This window comes from Eumetopias jubatus, unplaced genomic scaffold, assembly GCF_037043125.1.
Source record: "Eumetopias jubatus isolate StellerSeaLion01/CBP00866 unplaced genomic scaffold, mEumJub1_p1.0 scaffold_15, whole genome shotgun sequence".
Classification (NCBI taxonomy): domain Eukaryota; kingdom Metazoa; phylum Chordata; class Mammalia; order Carnivora; family Otariidae; genus Eumetopias; species Eumetopias jubatus.
Window position 1 is genome coordinate 25,885,044 of NW_028274821.1, and position 23,811 is coordinate 25,908,854.

At 42.1% G+C, this 23,811-nt stretch overlaps 1 protein-coding gene and 1 pseudogene across 3 annotated transcripts in view; both read left to right on the forward strand.

Annotated features, from left to right (window-relative positions):
• Positions 1 to 23,811, forward strand: part of NTRK2 (neurotrophic receptor tyrosine kinase 2) — a 323,649-nt gene that overhangs the window by 201,643 nt on the left and 98,195 nt on the right. The gene's annotated exons all lie outside the window — the stretch shown is intronic.
• Positions 19,694 to 20,065, forward strand: LOC114223347 (10 kDa heat shock protein, mitochondrial pseudogene; annotated as a pseudogene).

Consider the following 23,811-nt stretch of genomic DNA (forward strand, 5'->3'; position numbering starts at 1 on the left):
GGGATTCTAAGAATCAAATCCTCACAACCAATATCTATCAAAATTGAGTCACTAGAAGTGAGGCTAGAGAATCTGCATTGTTAAGCCCCCAGCTGATTCTGATGCGTGTCAGAGTTTAGGATGGTTGCTCCGGGCCAGACTCATGGTGGAAGTTCCTCTTCCGGAAGGACCATGAAACTCAGTGAGATGTGGAGACACGCACTGTGGGGATAGGCTTGTACTTTTGTTGCTGGTGAGTTTTTCCTGGCCCTCCCTCCTTGCTGACATTCGGCTACCCTCTCTGGCCTGCAAAAGCTTTTACAAGGTCTTTCTGAATACGGAGATATTTCACTCATGATGGGTTAGGACATCGGAAGTGGGATTTGGGGGCCATAGTAGCACAGGGGCTCAAACGGCATTTAAGGAATAGTCTTGTTATTCTAAGCATAACAGCAGTGTCTTCATGATAAAATGACTCCTATTTCTAAACATTCAATATGGAAATGGACTGGTAACTAGATCCATTTATGAGTTGGGGGTTCCCGATGTACTAACAATGTACTAGACACAATGAAACAGGTAAATGAATAGCAGATGAGAGGAATTTCTCCTTTATTATTTCACAAACACATCATAAAATTACTAAAATCCAAAAATTCCTAAACTTTACTAGTTGAAGAGGAAAAGATCCTATAGTCACTTGGGAAATTTTGTAATCCACACAATGCATAACAAAATGCAGATATGCACAAACTGGGTCAGATTAGGCTCAGCACTTTGATAATTCTATATTTAAATGATAAGAAACTTAAAGTTTACTTTAGAAAGTCAAGTTCTGCATGGAGCACTGGGTGTTATACGCAAACAATGAATCATGGAACACTACATCAAAAACTAATGATGTAATATATGGTGATTAACATAACATAATAATAAAATAAATAAATAAATAAAAGATTTTATTATTAAAAAGAAGAAAGTCAAGTTCACCAACTCACTTATTTTCTTCAGAGAAAATATACTATCATAACGCAAAATGGTAAAAATGTTGATTGCTGTGTAACTTAGTATTCGTAGCATAAGGAATGATTGGGATCTGATTTCATCCCTCCCACAAATTCTTAAGTTTCTTTTGGAATTTCATCTTCTGTGATTTAATCTGTGCAAAATAATGTAAGAAGAGATAATAGGATTTAAGGAGAGAAATGATTGAATCATCGTGTCCCAATAAAAAGTGGTCAAATTGCATTTTGCTACGTAATGAATTCTGTTCCAACTTACTTTGACATAAATAAGATTGGGTAAGAGAAACCAGAAGTAAATCAAATAAATTAATAAAACTATTGGAGCTGCTTCAATTTTGTCCCCCAGACAGTGTCTGCTTATTTGTATAATAGAAGCTGCTCTTGTAAATTAAAACCCTGGCATGCCACTCGGTTGAAAGCAAAATTTTAAGGAAGAGTTAATAAATTCTGGGGCCAGATTAGGGTGCTTTCTAATTTCTCCAATATCAATAGTCCCTTTGAAAACTGAAATTTGAAGCCTGGGAGAACAAGGTTCAACTCTCAGCTAGACTTTCTTTAAAAAAAACAAAAACAAAAACAATAAGATTGCAGATACAGACGTGGATACAATATTGATGATTAGCTGTTCTTCATATTTTCTTAATTATACACATTTACAGAACATGAGGAAAGTTTTTCATTTTGTCTAGACGGAGGCTGTGTCTCCATTGGCAGAATATATCACCATATTTGTGCATCTTGTGCAAAATTGAATTTGCATCTCTGCCGCCACTCATAGGGGGTTCATTATCTTGCAGTACAACCACTGGGAAAAATACAATTTTCAGTGTTTTAATGAAACTGTGGTCTTCTCATAATGCTTATGATGCTTGAACAATTTGTTAGGCACAATTTATCACAGACGCTTAACACTAATTATACTGTGTATAGTGCCAGTAAGGGTGATTTAAAATATTTCCTTTATTTAATATATTTCGGTGCAAATAGGATATTTTGCAACTGCACTATTATTTGTATTTTTCAGAACTGAGATGTCTTCTCAAAATGCTAAGCATAAAAGATAAAGCCACAGGGTGCCTGGGTGGCTCAGTCAGTTAAATGACTGGCTCTTGGTTTCAGCTCAGGTTGTGATCTTGGGGTCCTGGGATCGATCATCATCATCATCATCATCATCACCATCGTTGGGCTCCATGCTCAGTGGGGTGTCTGCTTCAGGATTCTCTCTCTCCCTCTGCCCCTCCCCCCACTTGCGTGAGGCCTTGTGTGCGCTCTCTCTCTCTCTCCCAAATAAATAAATTAATTAAAAAGAAAAAGATAAAGCTACTAAGCTAAACATACAATGTGTAAATTATGTACTACATGTGGTCGAGGTAATGGATGGGAAAAACCTGTCTTCTTGCTTCCTACTTAGCCGAGGGCAGGAGAAAGGAGCAGTGCCTTTACCAGCCTGAGATGTGCCTCCTGGATGAACTAGAATTTTGTAGCTCTGGGGTAGAGATGACTGAGGCCCCTGCAGGTTACGCATCTTCAAAATCTGTGATCTAATATAGCGTCATTTATCAAAAAAATAGTTAGCATTTATAGATGGCTTCACTGATTGGAAACCTCAGAGACCAGAAGCTGATGTTCCAATGATCCCTTGAAAATGAGGCTCGAGTGACAAATCATTGAAAGGGAATCGAGTTCTGAGTAGTGGGGTCGAGAACCTGAAACACGATCTCCAGTTATTAAACAGTATTTTTGAAAGATGGTGATTGCACATTCATGATTTCAGAGACCCTAGAGCTTTATGTTAAAAACACAATTTAGATGTGCAACGGACCTCACGCTCTTTGTGCGGTAACAAGCCGAGTACGTGAAATAAACTTGTAGTAGAATAAAGTTATCCTTTTTTTTTTTGCTTTTCATAATCCTGAAAAGCATTATGAGAAGCACATGTGAAAGCCCAAAACTGAAATAAGTTTGGACAACTTCAAAAGAAAAGGTGTTAGGAGGACCTATTTCTTATGAGTCTTATTTAAACCAAGCATTCAGAATGGTTTTCTGACAGCAATCTTGAAGATGCTATGCTTTTTTTACTGTGAAGTTTCCACCAACAGTTTATTTTTTTAAGATTTTATTTATTTATTTGAGAGAGAGAGGGAGAGAGAGCACAAGCAGGGGGAGCTGCAGAGGGAGAGGGAGAATTCGGCTCTTTCCTGAGCGGGGAGCTTGATCCCAGGACCCAGGGATCATGACCTGAGCCGAAGGCAGATGCTTAACCAGCTGAGCCACCCAGGTGCCCCTGCACCAATAGTTTAATTAGCCAGAAAATGAGCTCTTCAAAGAACTTAGAACACATTATAGATGGGAAATGGGATTTTAGCTCTGTAGGTCCACACTGTGTGCTTCTGTAGATAGATGTGACTGCTAGGAAGATTCCCTGTGGACTTGGCTAAAGCAAGTCCATGCAAAGAAATTCCCACAGTGAGAAAGTTAAGATTTTAACACTTTGTGAGGTGGGCATGTGTTCCCATATCTTCCTTCAAAGGAGAAATTTCAATTTGAACCGTGGATCCATGGGAAGTTCTTCCCAAACGTACAGAGCCATTGGTCCCCTAACCTGCTTAAAGCCCAACATTTGCTGGTTTGGAGGAGTGTGATTGCTACCCAAGCATCTCCTAGGCTTGGTGTTCAAGTCCAGCCTTGGTTGTTATCACTCAAACCTCGAGCTTCCACTCCAGCTCCGTGCCTCGACAGAGCAATGGCGGTTGCACAGTCACGATTTCAGAGACCCTAGAGTTTTATGTTAAAAACACAATTTAGATGTGCAATGGACCTTGTGCTCTTTGTGCTGTTTCAGACCAGCTTTGCCCACATTCCACTTGTCCCACTGTGCAGAGGTCTATAGGACTTGTCACTGGAGTCTGGTTGCCAAATGCCTTTCCCTGAACATGTTGAGTGAGAAGATTCTTTCCTATCTTTTTGCCCACTATCTCCCATTACCTTTATCTCAACACCTTTTCCTTGACCTGACCCTTCATCAGCTTGAAAGCACTTCTTACTTCTAGATTTTGCTTAGTTGGTATTTTCTGGGCCACTGAATAGTTTTCACTGGGTAATATAAAACAGAGACAGAGTGAGCCAGGAAGCAGATGTCTCTTGGGTGGTGTGCGTCTTTGAGAGTTGGAATTTGAAGTCTCTGTATGAAAGGAACAGTGAATGGGTGTAATTAGTCAGGCTGATGAAGGAGTAAAACCTGGTAAGCAATTTTTCTTGACTGGCTTAATGAAAAGCATTAGCTATCAGTTTCTGCCTAAACTAGCTGAGGGTAAAACAAGTGTGGGGTTGGAACAAAAGATAAAGATCCGCGTGGGCTTGGGCTCTGTTCCCGAGAATAAGTTTTGCTTGGGCGGAAGGTATGTGGTTCAACCAAAAAAAAAAAAAAAAAGAGAGAAAGAGAGACAGAAAGATCAATGACTTGTGGTACTTCTTCATGTATTTTATTTTAGGAGAATTGATGTAGTTCAAGAAATGGAATGGGTTCTTGTAAAGGCCCAAACTGGTATTCTGAAACCAGTGTGAGTGTATTGTTCATTTTCATCTCACCTGTTGAGCCAGGGACTTTCCCTAGGTCAGCTTTCAAGACCCAGTGAATTTTTAAGGATTGACTTAAGGTTATTTCCCATTATCCTGCATCTTTTCCTGGTTGTGTGAATCTGGCCTGCTTGTGTGAAGGGCCTGGAGACATTCGTCTCTAAGTGACTAGCAAGAAATTCAGCGCCCCCTGGAAGGGATATTTTCCTGCTGTCAAAGGAACTAAAAAATAATACCCTGGCATCATTTATGACAGCTAGTAGAGGCCTTGGAGCCAGATGATGCAAGGTTCAAGAGGAATATAAATTGATATCCAAAAACAAAAATGGCAGCCTCTCTGGAGCTTGACCATAAGCTGTACTTGGTGTTCTTCACACAGAAGACCAAACACATTGATGCTCGCATCCAGAATGTGGTCCAAGACAATGTTTATCTTTCTGGCTGTCACCAGTTACTGCCTCTAGGGGTATTGGGTGACCATCTATAATAAGATGGCAGCATCCATCTCAAATTGGCTTTGTTATATAGATTCCAGCTTTCTGCCTTGGATGCCAGTAGAAAAATCTAACTTGGGGAACTACAGAAGGGCTGGGTCCACATTTTTTTTTCCTCAAGAAAAAGACTATTTGTGTTATTTAAGGTTGCACACTATTTCCTTGATGTAAATGGGGGACAGACGGGACACTGAATCTTGTTTTGTGTTCTATTTGCTTAAGATTGAAATACTCTTTATAAGAAGTGACAAAACCCATTTTTTTTTTTTAAGGTACGTGACTTCTTGACAAACCACAGAATAGAACAGAAAACAAAACAAATCCAGCCTTATTACTTTCCAAGTAGTTAATAATGCAAATAAAAGTCAGCCAGGACACAGAAAGCAGAAGAAAATGTTATTCTTGGTTTCAGATGCTAGAGATGGACATTGACAGAACTTAACCAGTCTGGGAAGAGAAAGGAGAGGAAATTTGTTTTGAGATGTACCGTGTCCAAAGTGTTTCCAGCCCAGTCTCTCAGCTAGAGTTCACATTTAGGCAATTATTTATGGGTGAGGAAAGTGAGCCAGGGAGAATTTAAGTAAGACTCATGGTCTTAGCAGAAAGTGGCAGAGACAAGCTGCAAACTCAGGTTCTGCCTCCACCTCATGTCATGGAGCATCTGGCCACCAACCCCATGGAGATCCTAAAGGGATCAGACCCCATCTTTACAGTGTTCCACACACTGTGAAGTTGACCTACACTAGACCCACTTCAACCCACAGCAGACCGGTGGGTCCATAATCATGACAAATCACAGGTTACAATATCTGCTTTGGTTCAAATCCCTGAAAAGCTCAGCCTTTATCGGTTGGCTAATTGCCTCATGGATAGAATTTCTCCATTTGTTATTAGTGACAGCAGTGACTTTTTAAAATGGCTCTTTGAAAAAATTTTTCTCCCTTTCTGTAATTCTAAATTACCCTCGATGCATTAAACACGATCCCAAAGTGCTTTTGTATGTTAGATTGGATACAACTTTAACGTATCACTGGTGGCATATTCTAAGGGTATAACATTTTCAGCCATCACCAGGGGGAAACGACACCGCTCTTGTCCTTACAACACCATCACAGTTACCGGCCTGGAGACAGTGGCACCAGAGAGACCTGAGCCTTAATCCTGGTGCCACATTGTTGCTCCTGAGTAACCTTGGCACGTCACAGAGTCTCAGTCGGCCTCAGTTTCCACTCTGTGAAGTGATATTAACAACACTATAAAAATACTAATGACTGCTATTTTGGGGCACTTATTAAGAGCCAGCTGCTGTGCTAAGCTCTTTGCCGACATCATCACAGTATCCATAAAATGAGGGTAATAATGCCCACCTGCTCCGGGTCTTGTGCATCTCCAGTGATTTGGAAAGCATCTGATGCATTTAGCACAAAGCCTAGCTTATTGCGGTCAATAAATGTTGTTACTGTTTTCCTGTCTGTCCCTTTCCTTCTCCTTCTCAGCTCAGGTCACATTAGGTTCCCAGTCACTCAGGCTCTGGTGCTGGGACATAGCAGGTCCATGGGTGTGACTGATCAGTGCTAATGACCAGGACCCTCATCATTTTCATGGGACAGGTACTGAGCCAGGCCGGGGCTTATGCATTATGTTAACCCTGCAAGGTTAAATGCCATGAAGGGGCCATTTGATGAACTGCTGGAGTGAGGGTCCATGTCTTATTCTTAGCTTTAGATGTTTTGTCCTGAGTAGAACAGATGTAGATCAGACTTTATGGATCTTTTCTTACCCTCTGGGACCAGTTTACAGCTGGCCGTATGGAGGGAGGCTCTTAGTGACCAGAGCAGGAATTTGGGAGAAAAATACTTCAGGGGTCTAGAAGAGAGTGCCAGTTATAAATGAGCTTTCTACATCCATAAGGTGTCTTGAAATGATCCCGTAAGCAATCACCTTGGCAGGAACAGGCATGATTTAAAAATGCTTATCTCTGATCGTCTAACAAAGGTTGAGGACATGAAGCTCTTCTTGATCATATAACAACTAGGAAATATACCTGAATCTGGGGGGATTATCTTCTTGTGAGTTATATTCTAAGGAAATGCTTCTTGATCGCTTTCACCGAAGTACTCTGACCGGTAGAAGTCTCAGGGTGTCACTCTAAGATACTTTCTTCAATTGTAATATTTCTTTGAAGTCACAAATTTTATTGTGGTTTAGTTATCTAGTTCTGCATAACAGACTACGCCCAACTTTGGCACTAAAAACAAGAACAGGGCGCCTGGGTGGCTCAGATGGTTAAGCGTCTGCCTTCAGCTCAGGTCATGATCCCACGGTCCTGGGATCGAGTACCGCATCGGGCTCCCTGCTCCTTGGGAGCCTGCTTCTCCCTCTGCTTCTCTCTCTCTCTCTCTCCCTCTCTTTCCCTCTGTCTTTCATGAATAAATAAATAAAATCTTTAAAAATAAATAAACAAGAACAGTTTATTATTTCTCAAAATTCTGTGGGTCAATGGTCGTTTTCTACTTCATATGGTGTTGGCTTGGACATTAGGAAGGTCCAAAGTGGTCTCTTGCACAAGGCAGGCAATTGGTGATTGCTGGCTAGGAATTTTGCTGGCAAGGGCCACATGTACTTCTCTGTATGGACACCTGTGCTTCCTCCTATCATGGAAGACATGAGGTAGTCAAATTTATTATAAAAAGTACAACAGTGAAAGTTGCCAGGCCTTCTTGGGGCTTAGGGTCTAGAACCAGTGCTGTCTCACTTTCCCTGCATTCTGTTGGTTAAAGCAGGTCATAGGCCCCACCTGGATTCAAAGGGAGGAACTTACACATAAAACATAGACATAGACAAACTTACACATAGAACATAAAAACAGGGAGATGTGGTTTATTGGATGTCACCGAAGTATCAGTCTACTACAACTTGGGAATTTTGCACACTATTCCAGAATATATCTGTTATATTTTAGTATAAAAATATATCCACCCAAATAGTCAAGTAAAATGAATTGTTATGGAAGTTATGGCAATATTCATCCCATGGTTTTGTTGCTTAACCTGGGCATGCTACCATGGTCATGATGCTTGGGAAAGTGAGTTTCAGGCTTTTCTTCTTTTCTCAGCTGAGTCTTGGGACCCAGTAGGGCTGATTTGGGAGGAAAGTGGGAGACGGCCCAGATGATTGGTTCATTTATTTTTCTCACTTAGTACACATCTATGGCTGAATTCCAAAACCAATAGCAGCACTTTTTAATGCTGTTTATGTCTATGTTTTTACCCTTTAGCCCCTGGAATTGAATAAATTGTTATAAATTAGAACCTACAAAAATATAGAAAGGACCCTGTTTTGTTACGATGTCCAGGGATGTAACTTAACTTGTTTGGCTCAGCCAATATGTTCTGCTTGAAAAAACAAAGGATTCTTTGCCTGCATGTGTCACACTGAAAGTATTTTTTTAAGAGATGAACTCGGGCCAATATGATAGTAAGATGGATATAGATTAGGGGAGCTGTAGGGTATGGTTTTAGTAACCCCACCTGATTCATTTCTCTGATGGCAGAGGAGTGTTTCACCACAGGCAGTAACAAGGATACTTTGAAATAGCGTGGCAGCCAGAAAACAAATTATATATCTAAATGTATCTGCCCTTATTTCAGGTCAAAGTCTGCAAATTATCCAAAGGACGTATTTCTTGCTTAAGTTATCTGAGCTCTGCTGCCCGAGCAGAGCTGTATATTACAGTCTGATAGAGCCCAGAGAGAAGGGGGGACCCCCAAGCACGTAGAATCCACACAGAGTGCGGGAATCGTTGTGGCTAGCATTAGCTCCGCCTCCCACATCTTCAACTGTCTGGGTGACACACTCCATCTGGTACGTCTGCCAAACTACCACTGCCAACTCGGAAACCTGACTTCTAAAAACTAGAATTGAATTTCTTCACCCATTCCCTCCATTGTATTAGCTAAAGTTTCAAACACACAGAAACGTTAAAGGAATTGTCCAGTGAATACCGTAGAGACATCTGGAATCTGCAGTGAGGATCTCTTTACCCTAACAGTCCATCGGTTTTCAGAAGCACTTCAGAGTAGACAACAGGACGTTTCAACCCTAAATACTTCAAGGAGCACAAGCTAGAGTTCAATATTTATTTATGGTTTCTCTCGTTCTCTCTCTTTCTCCCTCCCTCCTTCTTTCCCTTCCTCCCCCTTCCCTTCCTTCTTCTCCTCCTTCCTTCCTCCTTTCCTTCTCTCCCTCTCTTTCTCTTTCTTTTTTTGAGATGAAAGTTACGGGCAATGAAACATACTAGCCTTAAATGTCCTATTCCGTGACCTTTGACACACGCATGCTCCCGTGTAACACAAAGCCCCATCAAGATCCAGAACATACTATCACCCCATAAAGCTTTCTCCTGTGTCCTTCCAGTTAATTCCCTCCAGCCACACTCCATCAGACACAGTCACTATTCTAGTTTTTTTACAAACCACAGATTCATCTTGTCTGCTCTAGAGCTTCACATGAGTGGAAGCCTATAGTATATATTCTGTCTAAGAACTGGGCTTTTTAAAAATCTTCAGCTTTGGAGGCGTATTGCTCCTTTTGCTGCCTCACAGAAGCAGGAACTGTTGCTCTGGGAGTCATCCCTGATGGCTCAGCAATGTTGATATCAGTCCCGATATCAGAGCCTGCAGCAGCCGCTTGTGGACAAGGCGGCCGCGGACGTGTGGGCTGGCGCTGGAAGGGGACAAAAGGCATGGCGTGCCCCTCCAGACACCGCGGATCCGGGGCGCGGCTGTGTTTATCAGCGGGTTGGCCTCTGTGTCTACCAGCCAGGCTCTGTATTATTGATTTTATTCTGCTTGTTCCATGAGACAAAGGAGGAAATCGTTTGCCACAGAGCGCGCAGTGTGATCCACAGGGAGAATGGTGTGTATCTCTGGAGCAGGGTGCGGATGCTTGGCCAAGTAGACAGATGCTGCCCACTCTGCCTCTAGTTGTCGAAAGAGAAGCAGCGAGCCAGAGCTGACATTAACTTTGAGGCTTTTCCAAACCCACAGAGCAATTTTGACAACAAGAAACAGGTCACCCTCCTTTCTGAGATGGATGCGGTACATTCAGTAACAAAGAGAGGGCAACACAGATGAAATGCGCCCCAGGAGGCCCCTCCAACTAAGTTGTGCAAGGAGATCTCATTAGGCTGTTAAATCCAGGAGACCAGACTGCAACGAGTATGTTCCCAGGGCTGAGGCGTTCGGTGTTACTCGGATAAACGAAAAATCTAACAGGTGCCCAGAAATTGCATGCACGTCGGACCCCACGCTTGGAGGGGTTTTAATAGTCTGCACTGCACACCCACATTAATCTAAGAAATACACTGCTCCAAAGCCTTGAATGCATTCCAACTGTGAGCTGGTTCTCGTTGTTTTGCATTTCACATGCTTAATTTAATGGGACACAGTTTGTATAACCAGACCAGCAGCAATCACGCTTATCTTCACTAACAGATGATTTTATTTAGTTAGCTCCGTACATTAATGGGTCATTGGCTGCTGAGCCAAGGCAAAGTTGAGCAATTTGGGGGGCTTATTGCAGTTTCAGCCAACTCAGCTTTCGGTTCTATCTCATTACACGGACCAGTCAGATTCTACTCGGCAAGTAACAGAACGATTCCCCCTGCTACCACCCCACCTCCACTTAAATATCCTATCTGAACTTCAGTGCCTGGCTTAAGGCTAGTCAAGACCAAGAAGCATTGAGTTTTACAGTCTGGAAATACTGTGGTCATGTAAAATTATCATCCAAGCAATAGTTCGTCCACAAAAATCTTGCTGTGAAGTCTCATTTACAAATATATAGAAACATGAGTGATGACAGACATCAAATGAAGAAATTGCCATATACACCTCAAAACAACAGATTCTATCAATCACCTTTAATATTGTCTATGATGCCTTCAAAAAAACCACACAGGACGGGGGACACAATTCATAAGTCCTTCCCTCTACTTAGTTACAGCAAAGCGTAATAGATAGAGGGAAATTGGACAGGCATCAGAGAAGATAGGGCATTTGCAACTTGGCTGGGCTGGAATACAATTGCAGGAAAATATATAGATCTATGATTCAAACTTATCCAAGCAATAATGGGAAAAAATATAACCCTTAGCTAACAGGGCAAGCTGGGACAATACCTTCACAATTTTCCAAACTCAGGACAAACAGAAGGAAGTAAGGGGTGGAGAGACAGCAGGATATTGACAATAAGACAAACAATACGGACAGGAGGCTCATTGGACTTTGTATTCTTTTTTTTTTTTACTATCTTTTAAATCTTAAAGACATACTTTGCAACTTTCCAGTCCCAACTTTTAAGCAATTATTTTGATGCCGAGATTTCTATTTTCTCCGAACCTGGGGATGCTGCCTGGATGCAATTTTAGAGTTGAATAGGTTTGGAAGTTCCTGGCACTTTTGACCCATTACCTGTCTTGTTCACAGCAGCCATCTTCGATGAAAGGCTTTTTTAATTGCTTTTCCCTGGAAGTGATTCTCCCCAAGCAGCTCTCCTCTTCTCCATTTCATCCTGTCCTGGCCGCCAGATAATCAAATCCTAGGAGAGGGATGGGTCTCTGGAGCCTGTGGCCAGGCACCCAGAGCCACATAAGAAAGCAGAGGTTTTGGGGGCACCTGTGTGGTTCAGTTGATTAAGCATCAAACTTTGGCTCAGGTCATGATCTTGGGGTCCTGGGATCAAGCCCCACATCGGGCTCCGTGCTCAGTGGGGAGTCTGCTTCTCCCTCTCTCTCCCTCTGCCCCCGATCCTGCTCTCTCACTCTCTCAAATAAATAAAAATCATTCAAAAAAAAAAAAAAAAGAAAAAGAAAGAAAGACAGAAAGCAGAGGTTTTTCAGAAAGGCAGAGTTTGTCTGTGGGGTTGCCTTGGTTTCTTGGTAAGGTTTTACGGCTTTTAAAATGATGCTTTATCGTCTCTTTAAATGTTAAAGAAGGAAGTCCCTTCGAACCCCTGATGGCATTCAATTACGGTCACGATTATAAAATGTCTCAGATCTTTGGGGAGTGTGAGCAAATCAATAGAGTGTTGCAGGGAAGGGAACATAAAGCTCTTAAGGCTTGCCTTTGCCAGGTTTTGCTCCCTTCTGCCACTCAGCCCCGCAAGCAGGAGAAGACTGTAGTACAAGGGTCTTGCTTGCTGGGTGGAGGCGGGTGGGGATTGACTGCCTAACAATAAAGGACAAACGGTGCCTTGAGATCTTTAACTCATTTGATGAGATTCTTAAAGGGTGTGATAGGGCACTGCTATGTTCTCTTGCAGAAGACCGTGTCAATTTCTAAATAGCATTTTCCTAGGATTCTCAGGCCGCCCCATTTGAGTTAGCCTCTCTCTGTCTCTCTCTGTCTTTGTCTCTCTCTTTCTCTCTTTGGTTGTTGTTGTTCTGTTAAGATAGGTTCTCGGGGAACCAAATCAAAGATGGTTGATCTGTTTTTAATTTTTTTTCTCAACAAGGCAACTTTAGTTATGCGCATGGCTACACTTCCGGAAGAAATGATATAGCTAATTTAGATTGAGTGGATGATTTGGTCATTCAGGTGAAAGTGCATGCACGCATTTGTTCAGCAACTATTTGTTGAGCGCTCGTTGGTGCCAGGCACTGTTCAAGAATGCACAAGCTCCACGAGGGTAGGGATGATGGTTTCCTTTACTCACTGTTATATCCTCAGTGCTCCAAACACTGCCTGTCTGGGAGGAGGTGCAGTAACATGTTGGATGGATATAGCATGCCGTGATAGAAATTTGAAAGCACATATTTTTGTCCCTAAGGCTAACCCAGTTCTCATGTCTTGTGGAATCCTGCAAAATGGGAAGGAAAGAAGTGATTTCATGTTAGCACTCTATGGTGTGTCTCTAAAGTGATGTCGTGTTCTGCAGTATTCTGGGTGCTGTAGCCCTTTTACACATCTCTGAAAGGAAAATGGCAGAGGATAAGTACATTTAAAGGCTCCACTTGTGGGGCGCCTGGGTGGCTCCATCAGTTGAGCATCTGACTCTTGATCTCTGCTCAGGTTATGATCTCAGGGTCGTGAGATCGAGCCCTGCGTCAGGCTCTGCGCTTTTGGAGTCTGCTTGAGATTCTCTCTCTTCCTCTCCCTCTGCCCCTTCCCCCACTCGTGCACTATCTCTCTAAATAAATACAATCTTTTTTTTTTTTAAAGGCTCTTGCTTATGTTAAAGAAATAGACGTTTCAACAAAATGCCTTTTCCCCTGTTATTTTTGACTACATAAGTAGTACTACTTACACAATAAATTATCTCCTACCATACATTTATTTATTTCTTTATTTATGTATTTATTTATTTATTGAGAGGGAGAGAGTGGAGGCAAGGTGGAGCGAGAGGGTGAGAGAAAACCTTAAGCAGGCTCCACTCCCAGTGAGGAGCCAGACTCGGGGCTTGATCTCACAACCCCAAGGGGTTCCCGATAAGAAGGGTGGCAAGGCTGGCCACTGGGATAGGTGAGAATAAATGGGTCAGTGAGGAGTCAAGGTAACCCTTGGGAATTCCCTGACAGTAGCTGGGAATGAGAAGCAGGAGGAGTGGGCATCATAGGGTGGGGGGACACCTTCCTTTCATAGAATGGCTCATCGGAGTCACTGTCAGAGCTCCAAGAAAGTGATGCGGCTATTGTTAATGTCATTGTGCCCATTTCTTAATGTCATTGTGCCCATTTGACGCAGGAAGCAGCCTGGGGTTGGGGGGGGCTGTTGTGACTTCTCATGGCTAGACAGCTTGCCAGTAGAAGAGGTCCCCTTCTAAGCCCAAGTCCTTCACCCCCATGTCCTGCTTCCCCCAAGACCCTGTGCTGTGGGTATTGCTGTGACATCGTTTGAGCTTCGGTGGTGACTTCCGCCCCAGGGCCTGTAGCACCAGTCTCCATGGTCACTTGCCTGCTGGCAAAGGAGTCCCTTGGGTGCTGGCACCTCGAGTCCTGTCTCTGGTCAAAAACATCATGAGGCTGAGAATGAGGCCTGGACCCATGTGGGATTGGCACAGCAGGACCCAGAAGGACAAGGCACAGGAGTAAGCACCTGCTCCCTCCGTGGCCTCACAAGCCACTTCCTTGGGGCCCTTCTGTTTGATAGCTCACGTGTTGGTCACTCACATTAGCTGGGCTGGCCAATTCCATCTCACTCCTGCCACACGGGGGGCAGCAGAGGGCAGAAATGTTAGCTGAAAAGTCCTGTGCAGGACAGACCCAGGGATGTTGGAGGCTCTGTAGCTACGGGAACCACCACCTAGCCCTAGGGTGGGCGGAAGGCCAGACCCACTGTCCTGGGCTCCGTGCTCCCTCTGACCCGCAAGGAGAGCCAGAGGCAGAAAAGCCGATCAGACAAGACAAGGAGGAAAGGTCCTCTCTGCTACTGCTTATTCTTTCCCTGATAGCCACTGTTGGCTTAGAACACCAGCTTCATAAGACAGAGTCATCTCTGATGGAAGTGCTACAACCTCTGTCCCCCAGGTGGGAAGTGACGCTTGCTGATGAGACTCACGAAGCCGCCTCAGAGCGGGTGTCTGGTGTCTGGGCTTGGGGACGTAGGCTTCTGTCTCAGAGAGGACATCCGGGGTGCTGTCACTTTCCCGAAAGACTGCCTCCACGACCCCAGCTGTTTGCGGTGTCCCAGGTGACGCCGTGACACAGGAAACTGCGTCTACCTGTGGCTGGATCCAAGGCACTTAGGGGAAGTAGGCCTTTCTGTTTGGACAGACGGGCCTCGTTCTTACTATGTGCACACGCAGACTTGAAGTACACAGCAGCTTAGAAGTTACCGAGGAGAGGGTGTTTTTAGTGCTTTCGGTTTATCTCTGAACAAAGACTTGGCTTGACGGAGATCCGTGTCCTTAGTGACATCAAAGAGCCTTTTTGGCTCATCCGAGGGGACAGGGGACAGTCTGGATAAAATAAAAAATGCAAACGCCCCATTTTATGGGTTCGTTTGAAATCCCTTTGCCCGAGTCTTCAATTAAAAAGTTTTCGACACCTGGAAATATCTATCAATTTGAGTACAAGAGTGTTTTCTCCTGCACGCATCAGGAAGCAGAATACTGATCTAAAGACAACTGAGGAGGTCACAGGTGTAAGGAGCGGGTGGTGCTAATGGACTCCCCACAGTAGACGGTCGCTTCACAGTTTAACCTAGAAATAAAATTACCAAGCGCAACATCGTAAGCGGAATGGCATTTTCTAAAGGATGATATACAATTATGTTGCATATTTAAGGTTTTTTCCAGCAAATAGCTCACAGATAGAACTCCCAAAATGAAGAGATAAATATAAATCACTGTAAGCACTGTTAAAAGTTTAAAAGCTTAAACACTGCTCTAAGTCCTATAAAATAAGCATAAGTGCACCATAATTACTGATTATATAACAAACCCCAAATCATTATGAAGAGCATATTTATTTTTGTCTGTCTCTTTATTTATAACCCTGCTTTTTCTAAATATGTTGGATGTGCCTAACGTGGAGTTAGGGCGGGGGGAGTGAGCTGGAGAGGGTGGCTAACTTCTGGGTCTCATGTCCCCTTCATTTGACCGGCTTCTTCGCTAAAGGCCCAGCTCTCCCCACGTCTACACTATAACCCCCACTGCTCCAAATGCTCAGAGACTCACTTTTCCTTTCCAAGTATGGGTGCACGTTCCTTTAGTAACTTTACTTACTAGTAGTTGAATCTAAAGACTACCATCAGTACTCTTGGTGGTTTTGACTTTAAGGGTCTTTGTCTTTTTCCCACCAGGAACTTTAAACAATTCTGTGTGTTCTTCTTTGAATGGTTCAACGGATCCACAAGCACCCTTTACGGACTTGGGAATTAGGGTGAATCTGTGAATCTGTCTTCTATTTCACAGCGGGTCAAGAGAAAGAGAAGTGAAGTGAAAAGCTTCAGGACTGGGAGTGGGATTTGGGGTGCTGTTTTGTTTTCTATTTTTGGTACTTGTAAGAGAAATCTGAATTTTTGTAAACAGTATACATTGGTTTTACCAAAAAAAATATATTTTTTAAAATTTCAGATTATCATAAGGAGGAGGAAAGTAGGCAAACGAATCCACAGGACTAGTAGTGGAAAGGTAGAGACAACAGAAGGCCACTCCACTTAAAGAACATCTGCTAATTCTCCCCCTTCGACTTTTGGGTGCTTGTTCTAGGAGCCCTGACTCCTCTCCACCGTGTCTCTGTGATGGTGGAGGCAGCATGGGCTCTGCTGTCAGAAAGCCTTGGGTTCAAAACTCAACCCTGCTGCTATTAACTTTATGATGTCAGCAAATTTCCTTAAATGGAGTGTTAGTTATCTCATCTGTAAAATGGGTACAATAAAGCCTGCTGTAGCTTCTGAGAGGTCTAAGTGCCACAGTTGTCAAGTGACTAGCTTGGTTTCCCACGTGTACAAACAAATTAACTCCATGATTCTTCATCCCTTTCCTCACCCCGTCCCACCTCATTATAGTTACCACATAAGCAAGAGATAAGGGAAGTTTGAGTCTATGTGGCTGCTCAACTGAACAATCTATACATGCGGCTCTTTGAGTTAATGAAGGAGGTCAGCAGGGCTGGAATATTTCTATCATCACAGAAAGATCTGTTGGCCTTTCTGACTCTCTTGCAGGGGTATGACACAGTTCTGGCCAACAGATTAAACAGAAGTCCTGGGCAAATCTTCCCTGGGAGGCAGCTGGAGCTGCAGGGTATAGGCTGTGACCATGGGGTGCCTCTGAGGATGGAAGCCATGGGATGGAGCAGAGCAATACCTTAGAGCTGATCATTTGGTGATGTCCTATAGCTAATCATATCCTCACAATTTCCTCCTGTCCGTCCTTCCCATTCCCATGTAACGATCATCCCAGAACTAAGATACTAACTCTATCTTAATTTGGGCAAAGTCTTTGATTTCAAGGAATAATTTTTTTAAGATTTTATTTATTTATTTATTTATTTATTTATTTATTTATTTATGAGCGAGAGCACACATGAAGAGGGGGGCCAGAGAAGGAGGGAGAGGGAGAGAATTTCAAGCAGACTCTCCACTGAGCACGGGGTGGACATGGGCTCGATCTCACAACCCTGAGATTATGACCTGAGCTGAAATCAAGAGTCCGACACTTTACCCACTGAGCCGCCCAGGTGCCCCAAATCTTTTTTTTTTTTTTTTATGTGAAAGAGGCCAAGTCGAAGAAGCAGTGTATCCTTAGTAGGCAGGAAAATGTCCCTTTCTTTCTCCTGACTGTCATTTTTCTTTCTTTTCTCTTTCATTTCCTTTCATCTTCCCTCCCTCCCTCCCTCCGTTCCTTCCTTCCTTCCTTCCTTCCTTCCTTCCTTCTGAATATATTAAAGACATTTACCTGGCCTGGGACCAGTGGTCTTTTTACTGACTCAGGGGGCTGCTTCACCAGTGAACCCGGAGAACTCCCCACCTGGAGTATCACTCAGCAGATGCTTCAACCATTACTGAACAGCTGCTTCAGGCAGTTCAAAATTAGTGAATCTAAATGAACAGCACCTGCAATGCCAAAAAGAAGAAGTGAGAAAAAAATCTGATAGGTGCCAAAAACCCGCTTAAGTATGGAAATGCCCTTACCTCTAAACACCTTCTTCTCTGGCCTCCCTTTCTTAATCAGAAGTTATTAGAGATTATTTTTTTTCTTACCCTGTATGCTGGCACATGGTGTTCTGAGCTGAGAATTCATGAATTCTAATCCTCATCGCTGAGTTGGCTTCTTGCCTAACCCTGGGCAGAGGACACACGGTGTCTTTAATGCATTCCTCCAGGAATCACATAAAATGCTATAAAAGGTTTAATTATTAATGGAATTTGCAGAGAACTTGCCTCTCTGTATAACTCCAGCCAACTTAATTTTTAATCTTTATAAATACCTTTGAATTTTAATAAGAAAAGTTCTCAGCAAGGCAACCATTCATTCTTCAGTCATGGCCTCTAACTTATGGTTTCTTACATGCTTTGCTTTGACTTTCCTCTTTCTACTTTCACTGTGGATGGTTTCTCACTACCATTCACCACTGTAATATTCTTATCTTATAACAACTGTTGTTTAAGAAAATATAGTTGAGAAAGCAGAAGTTAATTGCTAAGAAGGCATCTGAGTTTTCTGTGAATGTTTTCATTCAAATTCTGCCTCTCCACTGATAGCAGAGAGAAAACTTTAGTGATATTATTTCAAGTAACAAGGTATATTGTATGAAGGGAGAGGAGATATTTCTCTCACATTACATATGCTTCTTGACTACGAAGCTGTTTTTTAAAATTTAGATGCATTACTCTTATAGGAACAATTTTATAAATGGTGGTTATAGTATGAGGTTAGCTCACATAAGTCTATTTTGCTCAAAGCCAAATCTCTAGTCTGCAATGAAAAATAGTCAAAAGAAATGTTATTATAATCCAAGTATTTGAGTGCAACATAAAACATCTGCATTTTTGTTCAGAAATCTCTGGCTTTTCTTCTCTTTTATACCAATATTTTCCAACACTTACACTGTTTGTCAATCTTGAGGAGCATTAAAAATTTGTTTTTTCCATTAATAAATAGAAGTAAAGATAGGAAGACAGTGAGATGATGCTCATGTGATGGAAAGCGTTAGATGAGAGCGGAAGGCACACAGGGAGACAAGGTGCACATTCGTGAGCAGGAATTTGCTGCTGTAGAGATACCTTCTTCTGGAAGCTACAATATAGTGGGGAAGGAAGAAGGCGGGAGAGGTGTTGAGGGAAGGAAAGTTTCCTCCAGTGAAACACCAGGTGACACTATTATCCCCATACCTACCAAGGTAGGATTTTAGAATGTGTGTGTGTATGTGTGTGTGTGTGTGTGTGTGTGAGAGAGAGAGAGAGAGAGAGAAACTAGGAATGTACAAGGAAATGAAGTGGGCACAGGATCAGGGCTTTGAAAGTGTGGGTAGTGTCCATCGATGGATAAATGGATAAACAAAATGTGGCACATACATATAATGGACTGTTAGCCTGAAACAGGAAGGAGGTTCTGACATATGTTAGAACATATATTAACCTTGACAACATTACGCTAAGTGACATAAGCCAGCCATAAAAGGACAAATACTCTATGATTCCACTTATAGGAGGTCCCTATAATAGTCAAATTCACAGAGACAAGAGGTCGAATGCTGGTTGCCAGGGCCTGGGGGAAGAGAGGCAGGGGGAGTTGCTTAATGGGTATAGAGTTTCAGTTCTTCAAGATAAAGAGAGCTCAGGAGATGGATGGTGTGATGATTGTGTAACAGTGTGAATGTACTTAATGCCATTGAACTGTATACTTCTAAGGAGTTAAGATGCTAAATTTTATGTTAAAAAAAGATGTAGTGGATATAATTAAAGAATGATGTGATTCTTTACTTCTGAATGACAGAAAGTAGGATATAAGAGAGGACAAGAGGAAAATAAGTTTTTTACCAAATTGTCTCGTAAGCGAGTGCTTTTTAAACTGCATGTGTCAGCTCATTAGTGGGTCATAGAAGTCAGTTTTTGGGAAATCAAAATAAAGTTGAATTAAGTTGAGTTTTAAAAAGTGCATCACCCTAGTACCAACTGCGGCGGTCGGCGTCATGGCAGGGCAGGCGTTTAGAAAGTTTCTTCCCCTCTTTGACCGAGTTTTAGTTGAAAGGAGCGCAGCTGAAACTGTAACCAAAGGAGGTATTATGCTTCCAGAAAAATCTCAAGGAAAAGTGTTGCAAGCAACAGTAGTAGCTTTTGGATTGGGCTCTAAAGGAAAGGGTGGAGAGATTCAACCAGTTAGTGTGAAAGTTGGAGATAAAGTTCTTCTCCCAGAATATGGAGGCACCAAAGTAGTTCTAGATGACAAGGATTTTTTCTTATTTAGAGATGGTGACATTCTCGGAAAGTATGTGGACTGAAATCATTATTAAAATGGCATGAAGTGAAGCTGCCCATTCCAGTGAAGTTGTGAAATCTTTCATCATGTAAATAAGTTTCATGTCTCTCTTTTATAATAAACTAATGGTATCCCAACTCATGAAAAAAAAAAAGGGCATCACCCTATTGAGAGTAAATATGTTATATGAAATTTTAGGTGAACACTGACTTATGTGTAACCAGGTTGCAATATAAAAAAATATTTCTTCATTTGGCTTGCAAGCAAAATCAGGGAATCATGTTGTTTGTGTGGTGCCTTAAGATGGTTAGTCGGAAGCCTCCTGTAGGTGGAGGCTACATGGGAGGCTACCAAATGAATACAGATGAAAAGAGGAAGGGTCTTGTCAAGCTGATGGCAGTGAAGGGAGTGAAGGAAGACAGACATGGGGGAGATGATAGAGGCAGGGTGCGTGAGATTTGGCCATTGATTGTGAGGAGAAGGGAAAACCAAAACTGTTTTTGTTTCCATCTGGGCATGTGAGGGAAGAGTGAGACAAGAGATCTAAGGACACTGTGGAGGATAATGTGGGGGTGAGAGACAGAAACAACAGCCCACAGAAAATGGCGCAAAAGAAGCTGAAAATGGAGAATAAGCTCAGAAGAGCCATGGGGCTAGAGTTGTTGATGGAGAAAGATCTGTATGGAGGAAAGCTTTGAGGCCTGAAAGAAGTGTATCGTTGGAGTTGGAGAGAAGATGTTAAGAGGGGGAAAAAACAAAGAAGAGGATGCCCATTCCAGAACTCCAGGCTTGGGAATGTCTAGAATTCAGAAGGAGCAAGAAGAGGAAAAAGACGAGGAAATGAGAGAAGCAACATCATGGGAATGACAAGACAGGAGAGGACGAAGAGTGGAGGTTGGCAGCCGAGAGGAAGACGGACGATGCAATTGTGAGGTGGAGACAATCAGTAACAATGGAGGGCGGCTTCACCAGACCACCATGGGCAGACAGACCTTCAGGAGAAGACGATACATGGCTCTGTGTTCTGGTGGCAGGGCCCCCAGGCATTGAGTGTGGCAGGGACAAAAGGGAAAGTGGCTGAGATTTGATTTGGCCCTTGCAACTGGCTGCCTCTTCCCACCTTTGCCCAACCCCCACATCAGTGACTCTTGCCAGACTTAGTGTATTTTCCATCAAACAGACCCATCCCCTGTCCCTCTCTCAGGGCCCCCAGGTTAGTGGATGGTAGTAGGCTCCATCCCGTCACCTAACAACCAGGTCCATGTAGAAGGAAGGTAATAGGTGAGAGAAGTTTGCAGTCAGAAGTGCCTTCTGGGTGCCCTTGCAATCACACGTGGGCAGCTGTCTGCTCTGCTTGTGGACAGATTGCTTTGCTTTCAATGTTTCTGTTTATTCCTTGGTAAATTGTGCTTATCAGTATACAACCCCCACCCCCCAACCTGGGATTATTCTTTCCTTTTTCCTTTTGCAAAAGTAATTTTTTTTTATTTTTTTTATTGTTATGTTAATCACCATATATTACATCATTAGTTTTTGGTGCGCAAAAGTAATTTTTAAATGCTTGTTTTCCTTAACAAAGAAAAAGGAAAAAGAAAGAAAAGAAAAACTTGACCAATTATGAGGCTCAAAAATGTCCAGCATGCTTTTGGGGAAATTCAAATCATTTCTATAAAGTACAGTGGAGGCTAGGATGTTTCTGGAAGTTCTGGACTCAGTTTGGAATCAGTATTTGCTGAATTGAAACATGTGTATTTCATTGAAACCACAGAAAAATGTACTTAGCATCACACTACTATAAATGATGCTCGGTGTGAACTTGACACCTACAACTCTGGTTCTGGTGGGCAGGACTCCTTCTAATGCAGGTTTCAACTAAATGGTTATATATGAAAGGCAAAAAAAAAAAAAAAAAAGAAAAAAAGGATGTTAAACCCAGTTAGAAGGCCCTCACCTGTGAAGAAGGGGTTTCATCGGATAAGTTGCATAATCATTTCTGTAGCAAAAGAACATGTTTTAGAAAGTGAGCTAAGAAACATATTGAATTTGGAATCCCACTTAATATTTTGGTAAAAGTCTGGGTTTCTTGGGTCCCCATTATTACCAACAGGAACAATAAAGAAACAGAAACACACTCTCTGAGTTAGTTAAACGTGCCTTTTAACACATGGAACAAAAAATAGCACACATATTTTTGTATCTGTCTGGCAAAAATCCAAGAGCTTTGTCTACTTCTGCTCAAGCTGGTGGATAAAATTTACACCATCAACAAGTAGCAGGGAATGAAAATAATCCACTCTGTTGATAAAGTAATGGATTTTGCCTGGTTGTCTTTGGAGATATTGTTTTTTTCTTCTTTTAAAGATTAATGCCTGCTTTGCTTTTCCTACTTCTCCCAAGCACATAAATTTGATGTAAATATCAAGTGGTTATGGACCCTATCATCTCATCCTATGTTGTATTTTGCTTTGCTCTATTTTTTAATACATTTGAATACATTCAAAATCTTGTCCAAGTTTATAGTTTCTGAAACCCCCAGTGTCTTATATAAGGGCCAGTCAATACCATTTAGCTATTTCTTGCCTTCTCTATTGGTTGTGGTGCCAGACCAGGAGATGCCCCCTAGAGACATTCTCTGAAAACCTTTACTGCTAAAGAAATACTCAGCTGTGTTTATCATTAACTGGGGAGCACTGTTCCTTTAAGATGTCAAAGTTCAGGAAGCTGAAGTTATTCGGATATTGGATACCAGAAAAGAGATACAGGCTCCCTCTGGCCGGACCCTTCAAACAAGTGAGTCTGTTTTATTTGTAAAATGTAGGGAGCCATGTCCAACTCTGCGTTTGTATGATTGCCTTTGGGAGATCCTTAACATACATCTGATGAATGGATGACTCAATGAACAAGAAAACTGAGGTCAAGCCTTTTGGAAGCATACCATGTCAAATCAGAAGGGACTCATCTAGTCATTAAAATAGGTGCAGTGAAAGGCCTTTACACCTTTCTAGACTTGAAAACTTTTCTATAATGACTATCGATTACTTTTGTTATCAGATAAAAACAAAGAAAGGAAAAGATAAATAAAACACTAGTAAAAAAATAAAAGGAGATCTAATTGCTTTTTTAAGGATGGCACTAATTTACTTCATGACACATTTCTTTAATGTTTTTCTCATTTGCAGCAAGTGATGTTTTAACAGTGCACAATACACATACTCGCATACTCAGTGAATTACTGATAAAAACATTAAGTCAACAAACATTTATTGAGCACTTATTACATAGCAGGGTGCTTGCTAGGCACTGTGGGGGATTTATGGATAAATAATACATGAGTCAGACCTTCAAGGAGCTCACTGATGATGCAGGTGGGACCAAAGCCATAATTGTTAATAATGAATGGTAACTTTTAGTGGCAAACTGTTCTTTACAAGCAAGTAACATGCTTTGTCCATATTAAAAACATATCCGATGGCACAAGGCACATCTCTGACATTTTTTAATTAAACTCTTTACTTTGAGATCATTGTAGATTCACATGCAGTTGTAAGAAATAATATAGAGCAATCTCATGTACGCTTTACACAGTTTTCCCCAATGGTAACAGCTTGTAAAATTATAGTACAATATCACAACGAGGATATTGACATTGATACAGTCAAGACCAAGAGCATTTCTATCACCACATGGATCCCTCATGCTGCCTTTTTATAGCTACACCCAGTTCCCTCCCAGGCTCTTCTCTTCTAGCCCTAACCCCTTGGCAACCACTAATCTGTTCTCTATTTCTATAAATTTGTCAGTTCAAGAATTTT